Here is a 14765-nt window from a genome sequence, read left to right as displayed (position 1 = left end):
AGCAGAGACTTTGAGCAGAAGGTCACGACACTCTTAGGATTAATTCCTGTCTCTTTGGATATGGTTTTACAGACCTCTGGGAATTTGAAGGTGATTTGGGGCACTTTTTTCTTTGTTTCCTACTGCTTTGTCGGTAGTGGGAAACATGCCTCAGTATTAGAGGTGAGGATCTGAAGTGCTATTACCATTCTAGTGAATAAGCTATAAAAAGTAGGTTGTTTCTGGGTAGCCTGTTGGAGGTGTTCCTGTTGGCATCGGCAGAGGGAAGACTTGACTTGGATCTCACCCCATCGCGCAGGGCCGGGAGAGGGGAAGGGTGGCAGTTCTCTGAGCCTTGGTGCTTGGGCAGAGAGGTGAGCTGAAGTTAAAATCGGGCATCTCAGCCTTTTGCTGCGGCTGCCGAGCTGTGTGCAGGAGGAGAGTACGTGCTTAATCTTGCAGGCGGAGATTTCCAGCTTGGTGATGCAGATTTCTGGGATACCTAAACACTTTAGGAGTCTGCTCAGCGTCTGGGTGGCCAGTTTGTCTTAGAGCTTGCTTTTAGGCTGGTGCTGCCAGTAATTCGGCTGCTTTGTATTCTCCGTAACAGCCTAAAGGGATGAGAGAGGTCCCCTTGGGCAGCTGTTTCAATCGCTTGTCCTTAAAACCAGCTCTGCTTCAGCTGCAAATGGATCCATAGTTCTGATTATGGATTCCTCTTTCCTTCAATGTCCCCACTCACCCGAAAAAATAAAAATCCTGAAATTTTACATAACTGACTTAATAGTTTTTGCTTTTTGTTTTTGAAGTAAGATTGAAAATCCAGACTGTATTGAATGCACTACAAGCACTTGGCCTGAGACCCGAGTCACTGTCTCGGGTAGTACAGTAGCTGGTCTCCTCCTTGCAACCTGCTGTGTTGGGTGGGCTGAGTGTGTAAAGGCAGTGTAGGTACGTTCCACTGCTGTGTCATAAAATGCTTTTAGTAGTTGTTTCCTGCAGCTTAAATTCCCCTGGATATCGGGGGTCTGCTGGGGAGTGCAAACCCATGGAGAGCAGATGACGGGAGTGTTTTGCTCGGTGCTGAATGCAGGTCTGCTTTCTCACTTGGGTGAGACTTGTTGGTTGGCTGTTGGCACAAGTCGTGCATCTGCTGCTCTCTGCGCTAAGACGGTTCTTCTACTTGTAGCTTGTCCCTTCCGAACGTTTTCAGTGGCAGTGTTAAGCGTCTCCCTTCCGAAGGCAAGACCTGCTTGGCTGGCTGGAGAGACGGACTTTGCCGTGGCTTGATGCCCTGCAGGAACTTTTCACAGCTCAGCTTTGTCCCTGTGGTAGCATCTTTTTATTTATAGTGTACCTGATTGGCCTCAAAACGTCAGAATGTGCTAGTCCCGATTAAAGGCAAAACTGCTGATACACCATGGCTTTATTCTGTCTAGAGCAAAGGCAATGAAAATAGTAAATTTTGTATTAATACTCCTCTTCTGCCTTCTCTTCTCACCTTCTGCTCCTCAAAGCATGGCAGGCTTTTGCGGCATTTCAGAAGAAAATTCCCTCTGATTTGGCTTCGGGTGAGGAAAGCTGTCAAGATGGTGAATTTGGAGAGACTGGCATAAATGCTCTGGGTGCTCCTCTGCCTTTGCTGGTTCCTTTGTACGTCGGTGCTTTCAGAGAAGAGCAGAATAAAACAATGAGGCGTGAGCTTGCAGCTCTGAAAGCTTTGGGAGAGGGGAACGAACAAGAGGAGTGCAGCCAGATTTAGTGGCAGGCAGTTTGGATCTGAGCATCGCCTGTGGCCGAGGGGGATGCAACCGCAGCCCCGATCCTGCCTTCCCTCGTGATTCCTGTGGGAAGCAGTGCTGACAGCACAGTATTTGGCTGTACTCGCTCGTGTTTGGTACGGGCTGTACCACCCCCCTGGACAGTATGTCTCAGTGCATACCCTGCTTCTTTCCTGAACCCTAGTTGTCCAACTTGTTGGGATATTTCTGTGAGCTGTTGACAGGGATAATGTGTGGCGGTGCCTTGCAGATGGTGATAAATTTCTGGTGCTGACGTGTCCTCGTCCTGTTCGCTCTGTAGAAAATCTTGGGGACAATTGGCTTTATTTCTTGATCCCAGATGGGTGGAAAGTGCTGGGGAAGAAGGAAAACAACTTGTCAGGGGTAGGAATACTCTCTTAGCAGAAGTCTTTTGGAACAAACAAAGCGCTTGCAGTTAGGTTGCAGAGCAGCATTGCCCCAATAGCCGCAGCACGACCTAGGGCTTAATTCTAGCTCAGGAGCAATAAGCAAGTGACTGGCTTACGTGCTCGGGCTGTGCTGTGCTCCTGGATCACGCTTTCTGTGTTGTCAAAACACATGGGTTTGGCCAGCTGGAAAACAGAAGCATCAAAGATCCTCATCCAGGCTGTTTGTTTGCGTTGGGCCTGATTTCATAGCTATAAATACGCTGTGATCAGGCGTTGTGGTTGTAGGAGACTCACTGCAGTCCACATGGACTTGTCAGGCTTTTTTTTTTTAATTCAGGAGAAGGAAAAAGGGTGGAATTACTTCTGACTTCAGCTGTCAGCTTCCCTCCGGAGTGAGCAGTGCGGTAATGCCACGGCTGCTCTGGAATGGGACAGCAGAGGTCGGATGGCAATTAGTGAGGAAACTTGTACTGGGGAGACAGCAAATTCATGTGCAAGCTTGCTTGGAGGTGTAAGCTACCAGGAAAAAAACCCAAATGCAGCTGGCTCAATGTTTACTTTTAAACAAGGATGACTTTCTATTGTGTTGTGTTTTTTTTTAATTTAAAACTAGTGGAACTTAATGGGAGTGTTGGGTGTTGTGTGGAAAGGGGTCGTATAATCTCAATTTGCTAGTTTAGGAAATGATAATATATTAACTCTGTCTTGTAGCTGGTTGCTCACGTGGCCAATAATCTTCTGTTGTGTTCAGCTGCCAAAGGATTGCGTGCTGGCCTTTGCGCTGCAGGCCAGACCGACGGCATAACTTACCAGTTGGACAGTGAAATATTTGAGATCAGGCGGTGGAGTGGAAGATAAGTTACCAAACTGTGAGTGCCCCTGACCTTTTTTTTTTTTTCCGGCGTGTATGTGCTAAATTAAAATGTATGATTCTGTTTTTTGTTTGGATTGCAGTCTTTTTAATTTTTGAGGAAAAGAGCACTCGGATCAACTGTGTTCATTAGCTTAATTAAAGCAATCTGCACTTTTTTCATTGATTAATACTCCTACTTCCCCTAAGCAGGTGTACTCTGTTTCAGTGTGTATTTTGCACTCACCACTTTAACATGACACAGATGGATTTATCTGGGCATTTCCAGCAGGCTTTGAGTGTAAATAAGTTTCTCTAAAGTACCGCATGGTACTTACTAAAAATGAAGGTGAAACACCAGATCCCAGCTTTGTACAGAGGGTAGTGCGGAAGAAAAAGGTGAGCTTTTCTTTCTGAAATGCCGTTTGACATCAGACATCTCGGTTTAATGCCACAAATGTCCACGTGGAACATGGTAACTGTAGTTTAAACAACTCGCTTGCCCGGTCTGCTCCCCTGTCTGAGGGACGGGGTTTTGCCTGTCATTTTGTTTGGGGGTTTGAGAGGAACAGGCTGTATAAAAGCCAGACGTGACTTTGCAACAGTTGGCCTACTTCATCCCAGGTATCAGAAAGCTGAGCAAAACGTGTGTGATACTTTTACACCTGATCATTGTTACCCAAGGAGCCTTTTCCAATTTCAAATAATAAAAAGGAAAGTTTTGTGAACTTAGTTCGGTTTGCTTCTTTTTTTTTTTTTTGTTCCAAAGGAAAGCAGCGGGTGAGTTCCACCCTTCTGATGTGCAGCAGCCTGTCTTCCACTGCACAATGAGAATTAATTTTTCCCTCGTTCGAGTACTTGGTGAGCAGTTAAACTGATTTCCTGAAGATGCAAGGCACACACCCCCACACCTCATGCTGCAAAATTCCAACTCTTCCCTAGTCCCTGTTTTCTGTTCTTCCCCCTGCATCTGCCATGCACAGCTCCTGCCCCGGGGTGCCCACGGTTCCGGGCTCCCTCCCGCAGTGGGTGCTGGGGCTGGCAGAACTAACGACCTGAGCCCTGACGAAGTCTTTCTGCCCTCCCAGCCACAGCTTTCTCTTTCTGAAAGGAAGCATGTGGTAATCCTGATTTTTATTTTTTTTAATTCTTTCTTCCACTTAGTCTGAATGAGATCAGCTGGCACAAAACTAACAAGAGGGATGAGGAGGGCGAGGCAGCATGATGGTGTAAGCCCTGTTCTTGATGGAATCAGGCTAAGAGTCATCTATATTTCTTATGCCCTTTTTTCATGTTTCCCCCCCCACCCCCCAACTCCAGATTCACACCCACCTCAGATCTGAACTGCTTTCACTGCTTTTCCAAAAGAGTGATTATGTTGAAATGGGAGCATTTGTGGTGTGAGCTCAGCTGCCACCGAGGAGTTGTTCATCCTCAAGCAGCAGGTCTTGTGCCCGGTTTCGTGCTGGGACCTACGTTGGAGTCCCCAGTTTGGTGTGAATGGCCTGAGTCCTGCCTTTGCTGGAGTGGATGTTGTGCTTCGAGTTTTGCAACCCAATTCTGCCGGTAAGTTTCTTGACAGATGATTATTTTTAAGAACAAACCTTGGCTGTAGAGCACTAAATTACCAAAGTTCACACATGAACTTTTAATCTGGAAATGGCTCTACCTTAATGCCGGTAGTTAACCAAGGCCAGAGTGCACTGTTACAGCTCCTCGAGTGCAGTCTTCTCAGAATGTGTGACCTCTTCCATTTGCCCTTCTCTTTTTTTACCACCAATGTCTTCCCCTAATCCCGCGCGTTGATTTTTCTGGTGCTGAAGGCACACCTGACCCTACTCCTTTACGTGAAGTGTTCTATATACGATCACGCAGTCGTTCAACCCTTGGCAAGGGAAAATAGTAAAACATGTCTAATAAGCATGCAATAACTCCTACCATATGTTTGGCCTTCGAGGAGCGCAAATGTAGTTTCTCAAGTGGCAGCATTTCTGAATACCAACCACATGCACCTCCCAAATGCTGGCTTGCAACCCTCCCTCTCTTTCCAAAGAAACTGGGAGATGGGAAGGTTCGGTGCGGGGCAGGTTAACGCCTCCTGGAGAGGAGCGGGGCAGCGCAGGGCTAAGCCGCGCTCACCTCCTGTGCCGCAGCCCCTGGCCGAGGGGTGAGGCGGTATCTGTGACCTGGCAGACATGTTCCTTCAGCGGGTGGGTTCTTCCTCCCGGCTCGGTGATGGATGACCTGCTTTTTCCATCTGCTCTGGGCGTAAAGTCCCGAGTGCCACACCGCTTATGGGCTGTTAACTGTGGAACAGGCAGAGGGTTGTCCCTGTAGTTGTTAGCTTAGAAACTGAGGCTGTGCAAGGGTGAATTTTTCCCTCTCTGGGAAGATGGTTGCTGTGAACAGGCACGTCCCACGCTGGTTTGGGGACTGTGTTTGCAGCTGGGTCTTAGTCTCCTCTCAGGGCTGTGTTTGTGCTCTGCCAAAGAGGCCACCGCTGCCGTTTGTGGTGATGCTGCTTTTTCCTACTTGGCTCGTTTCTAAAAACCACAAGGCTTTGGTGCCTTAATGCGGAGTCAGAGGTCTGTTGGTTCCAGCCAGGAAGGAAGGTGGTTCTCCCTTCTTAATGCTGCGAGTACGTGCCTGAAAATCAGCTCCCTGTGTGAGCCCAACTCCTGGCAGCAGCTGGAGACCTTACCCTGGGGTGAGGACAGGGTGTGAAAACAACATCAGGATTTGCCATTCCCTCTCAATGCAAAACTTCTGCCTTTCAGCCTAACGCTTACTTTATTTTTGGCTGTTGGGAGACGCGTGCTGCTGGGCAGGTCTGGAACCTCACGCCGACTGACCGGCCTGGCAAGCCAAACTGAGTTTGCTCCAGACGTTGTGTAAGCTTATCCGGAGCATCAGCACCCTTGAGCTGTGTGAAACACCGTCTTGCGCTCCGTCTCAGTCCTGATCTCCCTGCTCCTTCGGAAATGGGCTGGAACAGAGGCTTTTATTCAGTGCTGCTTGGGAGGGTTGGAAATTTTCACTGTTCTCTGCTCATCAGCCATCTACCCTGCTACAGGCTTGGGGACGAGTGGCTGGAAAGCTGCCTGGCAGAAAAGGACCTGGGGGTGTTGATCGACAGCCGGCTGAAGATGATCCGGCAGTGTGCCCAGGTGGCCAAGAAGGCCAACGGCATCCTGGCCTGTATCAGAAACAGTGTGCCCAGCAGGAGCAGGGAGGTGATCGTGCCCCTGTACTCGGCGCTGGTGAGGCCGCACCTCAAATGCTGTGTTCAGTTTTGGGCCCCTCACTCCAAGAAGGACATTGAGGTGCTGGAGCGTGTCCAGAGAAGGGCGACGGAGCTGGTGAGGGGTCTGGAGCACAAGTCTGATGAGGAGCGGCTGAGGGAGCTGGGGTTGTTCAGTCTGGAGAAGAGGAGGTGAGGGGAGACCTCATCGCTCTCTACAACTGCCTGAAAGGGGGTTGTGGGGAGGGGGGTGTTGGTCTCTTCTCCCAAGTGACAAGTGACAGGACTAGAGGAAACGGTTTCAAGTTGTGCCAGGGGAGGCTCAGGCTGGATATTAGGAAAAATGTCTTTCCTGAGAGAGTGGTGAAGCACTGGCAGAGGCTGCCCAGGGAGGTGGTGGAGTCACCATCACTGGAGGTATTTAAAAGACATGTGGATGAGGCACTGTGGGACATGGGTTAGTGGTGGACTTAGCAGGGTGAGGTTAATGGTTGGACTCGATCTTAAAGGTCTTTTCCAACCTAAATGATTCTATGATTCTTTGATTTTACCCTGAGCTCTTTCCCTCCTGTGAGAGGGGAGCATCATTTGCCTTCCCTCCTGATGCAGGAGAGAATGAAGGGGGACAGACCTGCGGAGTCGCTCCCGGGGTCTGCGTTAGAGGCTGGGAGTCCCTGTGTTGGGTCTGGGGACCCGGGGCAGAGGGAGGAACCTTACTGCCCTCCCTCCTTGGTCCGAGAGCTGGTCTTTCCCAGTTTCCAAGCCTTTGGAGGCACCTAAACAGGGGACTGTTTGGCTGTCCAAACTTGGGTCTGCCCTCTCCTCTTTGCATCCCTCCCTGTCGCGTTGGCTGGGAGGAGGATGAGTAATTTGGGGTGTGCTTTGCTCACCCCGCTTCCCAGCGGGGCTTTGTTTCTTCCTCCGCTTCCCCGTGCAAAAGGTTAATTAGCGGCAAGCTCTCCATGGCTCATTAAAGACTCGGGAGCTCTTTCGGCGGTTCCTTGGAGCCGTCAGCCCTTTGCTCACACGCTGCCGTGCTCTTGCGGTAATTAACGTGCGTGCCAGACCTGCGGGGGGGGGGCTCTGCTGCTGGCTCCCCGGCGCGTGGGCCTGCGCCTTTGGGACCCGGCATTTAATGTCACCACGTCCCTTTTTAGCCTTCCCCTTTGGCAGTGGCCGTCTCCGGGACGAGGGTCCCCCCGGGGGCCGCCGCTGCCGGGCGGGGCCGTGGCGTGTGGCGCCCGCCAGGGGGCGCGCAGAGACCGGGCACGGACACCCGTGGGGCCCGCACCCCCCCACACCCCCCACCCCGGCGGACGTGGGCGCTCGTGGGACCCCGAATCCCCGGCACCCTGAGGCCCTCGGGATTCGAGACCCCCCCGGGGCATCCCCCGGGTGGGGACCGACGGGGGCACCCCAGGGGACTGGGTGGTAGCACCCCAGGACACAGGCATCCGTGGGACCTGGGCACCCCAGGGGACTCAGCACCCCTGGGAGCCAGGCACCCATGGGACCTGAGCACCCCAGGGGACAGGGTGGCAGCACCCCTGGGAGACAGGCATCCATGGGACCTGGGCACCCCAGGAGACTGAGCACCCCAGAGGACAGGGAGGCAGCACTCCTGGGAGCCACGCACCCATGGGAACTGGGCACCCCAGGGGATGGGGTGGCAGCACCTCTGGGACCTGGGCACCCCAGGGGACAGGGTGGCAGCACCCCCAGGAGACAAGCATCTGTGGGACCTGGGCACCCCAGAGGACTCAGCACCCCTGCGAGCCAGGCACCCATGGGACCTGGGGACCCCACAGGACTGAGCACTCCAGAGGACATGGTGGCAGCATCCCCGGGAGCCAGGCATCCACGGGAACTGGGCACCCCAGGGGACAGGGTGGCAGCAACCCCAGGAGCCAGGCACCCATGGAACCTGGGCACCCCAGGGGATGGGGTGGCAGCACCTCTGGGACCTGGACACACAGGGGACAGGGTGGCAGCACCCCCGGGAGCCAGGCACCCCTAGGATGCTCTGACGCTGCCCTCAGTTTCTGCAACCTCCCTTTGGCAGTGCCACGGTGCAGGGGGGGGCTGGCAGGGGGGCCCCAGCATGTGGGCTTGCCAGCAGGCACACCTGGAAGATGCCCGGCCCAGGGAGACGCGGGGACGGGGCTTTCTCCCACCAAAAACGAGCGGGAAGGGCTGAGCCGGGTAACGATGCACTGATCTCTCCCCGAACAGAGCACGAGGTGAAACAGAACGCTGATGCGAAGGGCAGGGAGGGCAATGGGAGTCTGTGGCCACCAGCCATCAGCTCCCTCTGAATTATTCAATAAGCAGCTCATTAGCCGGCCTGACGCACTTCCTTCCCTGCCTCCTGCTCCGTCACCCTGTGCTCTGTCTCCCCGTCCGTCAGTCCAGGCTGTTGGTGGCCCCGGCATCCCCCCGGTGCAGGCAGGGTCCAGGCTGGGGGGACAAGGCTTATTCCTGCTGGGGCTGGGTCTCCCATCGGGGCTCGAGGGCTGCTCTGGGCTCGGGCTGGGAGACGTGCAAGCTGGAGCACCTTTCCTGCTCACCCACCAAGGTGCCGTCCTACCACCCACCCTTCTCCACCCGGCCCCAAGCGAACCGGCTCCCATCAGCTCTCTCAGTCTGTTGTGTCGCTGCCCGGGGGACAACCCAAACCCACCTCAGCCACTGTCAACATTCTGTGCCTCCCCTGAGCCAGGGAGGATGCAACTGCTTTAAATTTCTGTTTAAATTCACTCCCCTCCCTCTCCCTTTCAGCCTTCGTGTCTCACCTCTCTTCGCAGTGTTTTTCTCGCGGGCTGGCTTCTCCCTGGGGCTTATTTCTCCCCTTCTCATCCCTCGCCTCACCTCCGGGAGCCCAAATTAGTCACGAGCTGGGGTCTTGCAGCTCACCCCACTTCGTGCAGTCGCCACTCTTCCCACGGAGCCTCGTTTGACCCCGTGTCCCTCAATCCTCGTTACCATAATACCCGAGCCACAGAGCAAGTGTCCTTTTGGCAGTGACCTTGTTACCTGCTCCAGTGCCTTTATCCCACCCTTGCTCCCAGCGTATTAGGGGGTGATTTGCAGCCAACTGCCTGATGTCCCATAATCCCGGCTGGAGGAGGCGAGCTCCGTTATCTGTCACTGTATCCGTGCTGCCTGGCTCAGCCCCCTGCGTGTTGCTGCTAATTAAAACCAAATGAGGAGGGGACGGCTGGCAAGTGATGCACTAGATGGCTGCGACTGATCCGCTCCATTTAGGAGTTCCGTGAGTTGCTCGAATAAATAATGTGGAAATTTAATTTTCTGCCGCTCTGGAAGGGAGAGATCTTGGATATTATTTGTGCTCCCTTCTGAGCATCTTGCTTGCTGTAAAGGGGAAGCCTGCCCTCGTTGGGACCCTTCCCAAAGGCTCCCGCGCCGATAACGCATTTGTTTCATCCACGACCACATCTTGGCTCGTGTTGGTTCGTTAGGGAGAAGGTGCCAAATTGGCTCTCTACCGCGCGGTGCCTGACACGAGGGCAGCTGGAGGCAATCACCAGCCCGGGGGGGGCCTTCTCCTCTCCAAAACAAGCAGATACGGCAGCCATGGGGAAAAATACGGCTTAGAGCCGGCAGCCAGCTGGGAGCCAGGCGGCAGCGGCTGTACCCCAGCCCTTGCCACGCTGTACGTACAATTCCCATCTCCCTCTTTGTTTTCTCTAATTGCACAGCGAGGCCTCCCGAGCACAGCCTGTTTCTTACCCCGCGCTGGTACAAAGCCCCGTGGAATGGGGCTGGGACGTGCTGACCCGGGAACGGGGAATACGACCTTGGAATAAGGATCTAACCGGTTTGGGCTTCCCTGGGGAGCGATGCTCGGCCGCTCAGCGAGCCGTGGCCGTGATGGTAACTCTGCTCTCCAGTGCTTTGCCCGGGGCGGGGGGGTGTCAGTGCTGTTCCCAGGGGAGCGCTGCCCATGGGGCAGAGCGGGATGGGTCACCCCCACCCCAGCTACCCCGGCCGGGGGCATCCCCGCATCCCGCGGGGTGGATGGAGGCGTTGGGGCAGCCCCACAACCAGCCAGAGCAGGGTCCCCACGGGGGTCTCAGCAGATTTTGACGCTTTTCTTTAAGCCTCTTGGGCGGGATATCAGCTTCCCCCGCCAGGCATCGGTGCGATTCCTCTGCGATCTCCTTTTGCACCATTTCCTCGCCTGCGGCTGTGCTGTTTCACATAGGAGAGGGCTCAGGGCAGCAAGGTGGAATTACAGCATTACAGACAAAGCCTTAATATAATCTTCCCTGCATGAACGGCGTTGCGGGGGGAAGACACGGCGAATGTTCTGCGGAGCAGGCTTCAAATGAGGCAAGCTGCGGTTCAGGATGTACGCTGAATTGCTTCATCACCGCTCCTAATGGCTTAACCAACAAAATCCATATTCATAAATCAAAACAGGAGCGTGAGCGACCTCTGTTCAGCTCTGCCGCCGAGCTGTGGTGCATTCAGAAATAAGGGCAGATTATATATTGCAGGCAGCAGCTCCATATATATCTCCTGCAGCTGCCACGACTTGGCCTTGGTATTTACTGAGCCCAAGGAGAGACGATACAATCAAATCTGTCTGTCGGCGTCTGAAGGATTAGCTGAGTCAACCAGGAAAAAGCTGAGCTAATTTATCATGCTATTTTCAGTGCTGAAATGCGCCCTGGACATAATTTCACCCTCAATTACAGATCCCGCAGTTCTGCAGAACGTAATTATCACAAAGGTTCTTTTTCAATGTATTTAGTGTTTGGATTTGGGCATTGCGGCGGCGTGGTGGCAGCTCTGCAACCAAAGCTAGCTGATGAGATCTGGAAAGCGGAACCAGCGGAGAGATAAAATGAGTGTTATCTGTTCTCTCTGGCCAAGGAGAACGCGGTGCAGGGAGGAGAGCATCACAGATGTGTTGGCGGAAGGACCTGGCGGTCTCTCGCCCACCATGCAGGGCTGTCACCAGCGCCGGGTCAGATCAGCTGCGGCTTTTTCCATCCCCCCCGAGGATAGAGAATCCACCGTTTTCTACCCTGAACCCCCCAAAGAGTCATTGCAAAGTCCAACCCAAAGTCTGGCTCTGCTGTTTTGCAGCTGCCCTTCAGGTATCTCCCCCCCCGGCCAGGCAAGCATCCCCCGGACACCCATGCCAGCCCCAAACCCTCCGATAGCCCTGGCTGGACCCTCCCCAGCATCAAAACATCCCCAAACTGGTGCCCGCTCTCCCGGGACAGCCTCCCCAGCAGCACGGGGAGGGCACCGCAGCCTCCCTGCCACAGCCAGCCCAGGCTCGCAGCGTCCCCCCGGCCGATGCCCTTCGGCGTCTGCAGGCAGATGCATTTCAGCCACTCTGATTTAACTCCCTCTGCAAATTTGGGCTGCCGGTGGCGATGCCGTGCAGCGCCTGCTGCGGGCTGATGCGTTGGGTCTCCGCCGGGGAGACCTCCCAGGAAATAAGCCATTTCAAGGGGAAAAAAAACAAAAAAAAACCCCCAAACTATGACGAACTGCAAGTGATCTGCAGCTTTAACAAAAATTATCTCCGTTTTACCAAAAGTTTAGCCATTTGCTGGTGAGTTTGGCAGCCGTGGAGGAAACGGGCTTTGCAGGGATCCCTCGGGGCTGCGGGGCTGGCCGGTTTCCCAGCCCAGTGCGGGTGAAGGCAGCGGCTCGGTGTGACGGAGGGGCCAAAAATAGAAACTTTACCGCGAGCGGAGAGGAATAATACTTTTCCTGAAGCTGTGCAATAGCCTTGAGGCTGCTAACGTGGTGATAAGCCGTTGTTTGCCTGCGCTCTGGAGCAAGCGTGTTTTATCTCTTCCTTGTTCCAGCCCTGGAGAAAAAAGCCCAGCGAATTTGTTGCCGTGGGACCACCAGGTCTGTATTTTATTATTTCTCTATTCCGGCAGCACCTGGAGACCTGATTTGAATTACGTCGCGTGACACGGCTGACGGCCTGGCCGTGGTCTTGCGTTAAGAGCCAGAAGCTGAAGGTGCAGGGGAGCTCTGCAGCTTCTGGGAGGGTGAGCTGAGCAGGTCTGATGCCTTCATTAGTGGCGTTTCGTGGGTTTGGGAGTCATGGGTGCCGATGCCCGGCCGCGTTGCTCCCCCGGGAGCCGCGTCGAGGGGCGAGCGCAGCCTTTTCGTGGCGCCGGGAGGAGGAAACGTTTGCAGCCGCCCGAGCAAACAAGAGGCCCCGAGGAGGAAACAGCGCGAGCCGGGGAAAATCCCAACCTCCCTGTGCAAAGCCCGGGGCTCGAGGAGAGGATTAAATACTGGGATTCTCCCATCCCTCTCCTGCCCCAAAACTCGTGTTTTCAGGGGAGGGGGTGCCGCCGGTTTGCGATGCCGGGCAGTTTTAGTGGTGCAGAGTTTGCTGGGTAGGAGAAAACCATACTGCCACCCTCCATAAAAGACTTAAGTTAAATGTTGAGCTAATTAGCTATTTTATTAGCAAGCAGCTCCGGGTGATAATGTCTATAGCAGTTTAGCGGCCGATTGCCTCTTGCAGCACCAATACAGCCCAGGTTTAGATGAGTTTTTTCCCCTTTATAAAACTCTCTGCAAATCCCCTCCTTGGCCTTGCATCTGCCCTGAAGCGCAGCCGATAAACCAGAGATTTTTCCCAGCTTCAGCCCATCTCTGGGAAGGAGGATGATATTAAACTTGAAACAAATTACATTGTGCATTCGAGTGAGGATGCTCGAATGCGTTTTCTTTTCCTAATGACAGAGGCAGTGGGAATTGCAGCACCATTAATTTCTCCTTTTGCCTCCTGCGAGTTGTCAGCGGCTCTCCCCCTCGCCTAACAACTACCGCATCCAACGGGTCGGATCCTCTGCTGCAGCCCCGGCACCTTTTGTACAAGCTCAGGGCTGAAAAATAACCGGAGCAGCCCGGGAAATGCCGCGGGGCGAAGCTGGGAGCCGTGGGAAGTGGCAGGGATGCAGGTTTGCAGCGAGCTCCAGAGGAGCCAGCCTGGCCCCGGCATCCAGGGCTGCCGCTTCCCGCGGCGTTTCCTTCTGTTTGGTGCCTTTTGAACCTTTCGGGGTTTCTCGCTGTCGGTGGACGGTGCGGAGATAGGGCGGCTGCCGGGCTCTGGAGGAAGACCAGCTGTGCTGCCAGCTCTTGGGATGGGAAACCACCGCTCGGAGGACAATAAAGGTTATTAAATGTCAGGGAGAAAGAAAATTAACTTTTTTTTGCTTTTTTCTTCCCCCCGCCCCGCAGCCGCACTGGTTTGCAGGCGCTTTGTGCTGCAGTCGGAGCAGCGGGAGATGGGGACCGGGGCATGGAAGCGGCTGCCTCGGGCCGTCCCATCGACCCTGGATTTGGGATGGAGGGTTGCTCCTCGAGCACTTGGGGGTCCTGGCCATGGGTCAGGGACCTGCAGACGCAGCCTTAGGCGAGGGCAGAATGCAATGGGTGTATTCCCTTTGCTGGCGCAGCCTTGCAGGGGGTTGCATGGGTTTGGGCTCACGCTCTGGGCTGCGGGATGCATCCAGCCGCCTTCGCCACCAGCTCGTAACGTTGCTCCGACCCTTTGCCAAGCTCAGTGGTGTCGGTGACGCCGGCTTCCCTGGCCTCCGCCACACCTCTCCTCCTGGCCCCGCGCCTCGTGGCTCCGGCAGCGTGAGCAGCAACAGGTCTTTCCAGTCCTGCCGTGGTGCTGCCCACGGCCGCATTTTGGCACGCAGGAACTCCCAGGTCGGCTCTTGGGGCACGTCGGCAACGGGGCGGCAGCCGGGGAGAGGGAAAAGCATGGGGTGCGTCACCGGCTCACCTTGTTTATCTTTTATTTTGACAGTCATAGCTTGAATTAATGATCGTGCACCGGTAAATGCTTGCAAAACTGTCCCTGTAATGCCAGGTTGTGTCCGCCCTGGGACCGAGCTCGCCGGGGCGCGCGGGGCATCGCCTTCTGCCGGACGCTTCTCGCCCGCTGAAGGAGCCGCCCCGGGGAGCCAGCGGCCACGGGTTGAAGGTAAAAAGCAAATCGGGGCTGCGGGGCTCCCCGGGGAGCGTGCTGGGGCCGGAGCAGCCCCTCGGGGCTCCCGGGGGGGGGGGTGTCCGCCGGCGGCATGGCTGATCCCGCCTGGCAAAGCCATTGGAGCCTGCTGGGAGAAAACATTGGGTGCTGGCTGGCACCCCACACAGCAAGAAGGAGGTGTGGGAGGGCAAAAGTTGGCAAATTTGATGTGGTTTGGGAATCGGGCATTTTTTTTGGACTGTGAGCAGGGTGAGCCCCAGGATCAGTGGCCAATGATCAAAGTGCAGCTCCCATGAGATCCCAGCTCACGGCATCTCCCCTGCTCCCCCTCGAAGGCTCATCCACGGCACCGCTGCGACGCTTTCCCCTGTATTTTTACCTCCGCCGCGCCGCTGCCTAGCTCTCTCCGTTTTAACAGATGGCTGGAGTGACAATTACTGCCTCAAAAGACTATATTTATAAATTCCTTGTTGGGCTGTTATTCAGCATGTGA

The sequence above is a fragment of the Gavia stellata genome, chromosome 15, assembly GCF_030936135.1.
Source record: "Gavia stellata isolate bGavSte3 chromosome 15, bGavSte3.hap2, whole genome shotgun sequence".
In the NCBI taxonomy this organism is placed as follows: domain Eukaryota; kingdom Metazoa; phylum Chordata; class Aves; order Gaviiformes; family Gaviidae; genus Gavia; species Gavia stellata.
Note: the sequence above shows the minus strand (reverse complement) of the source record.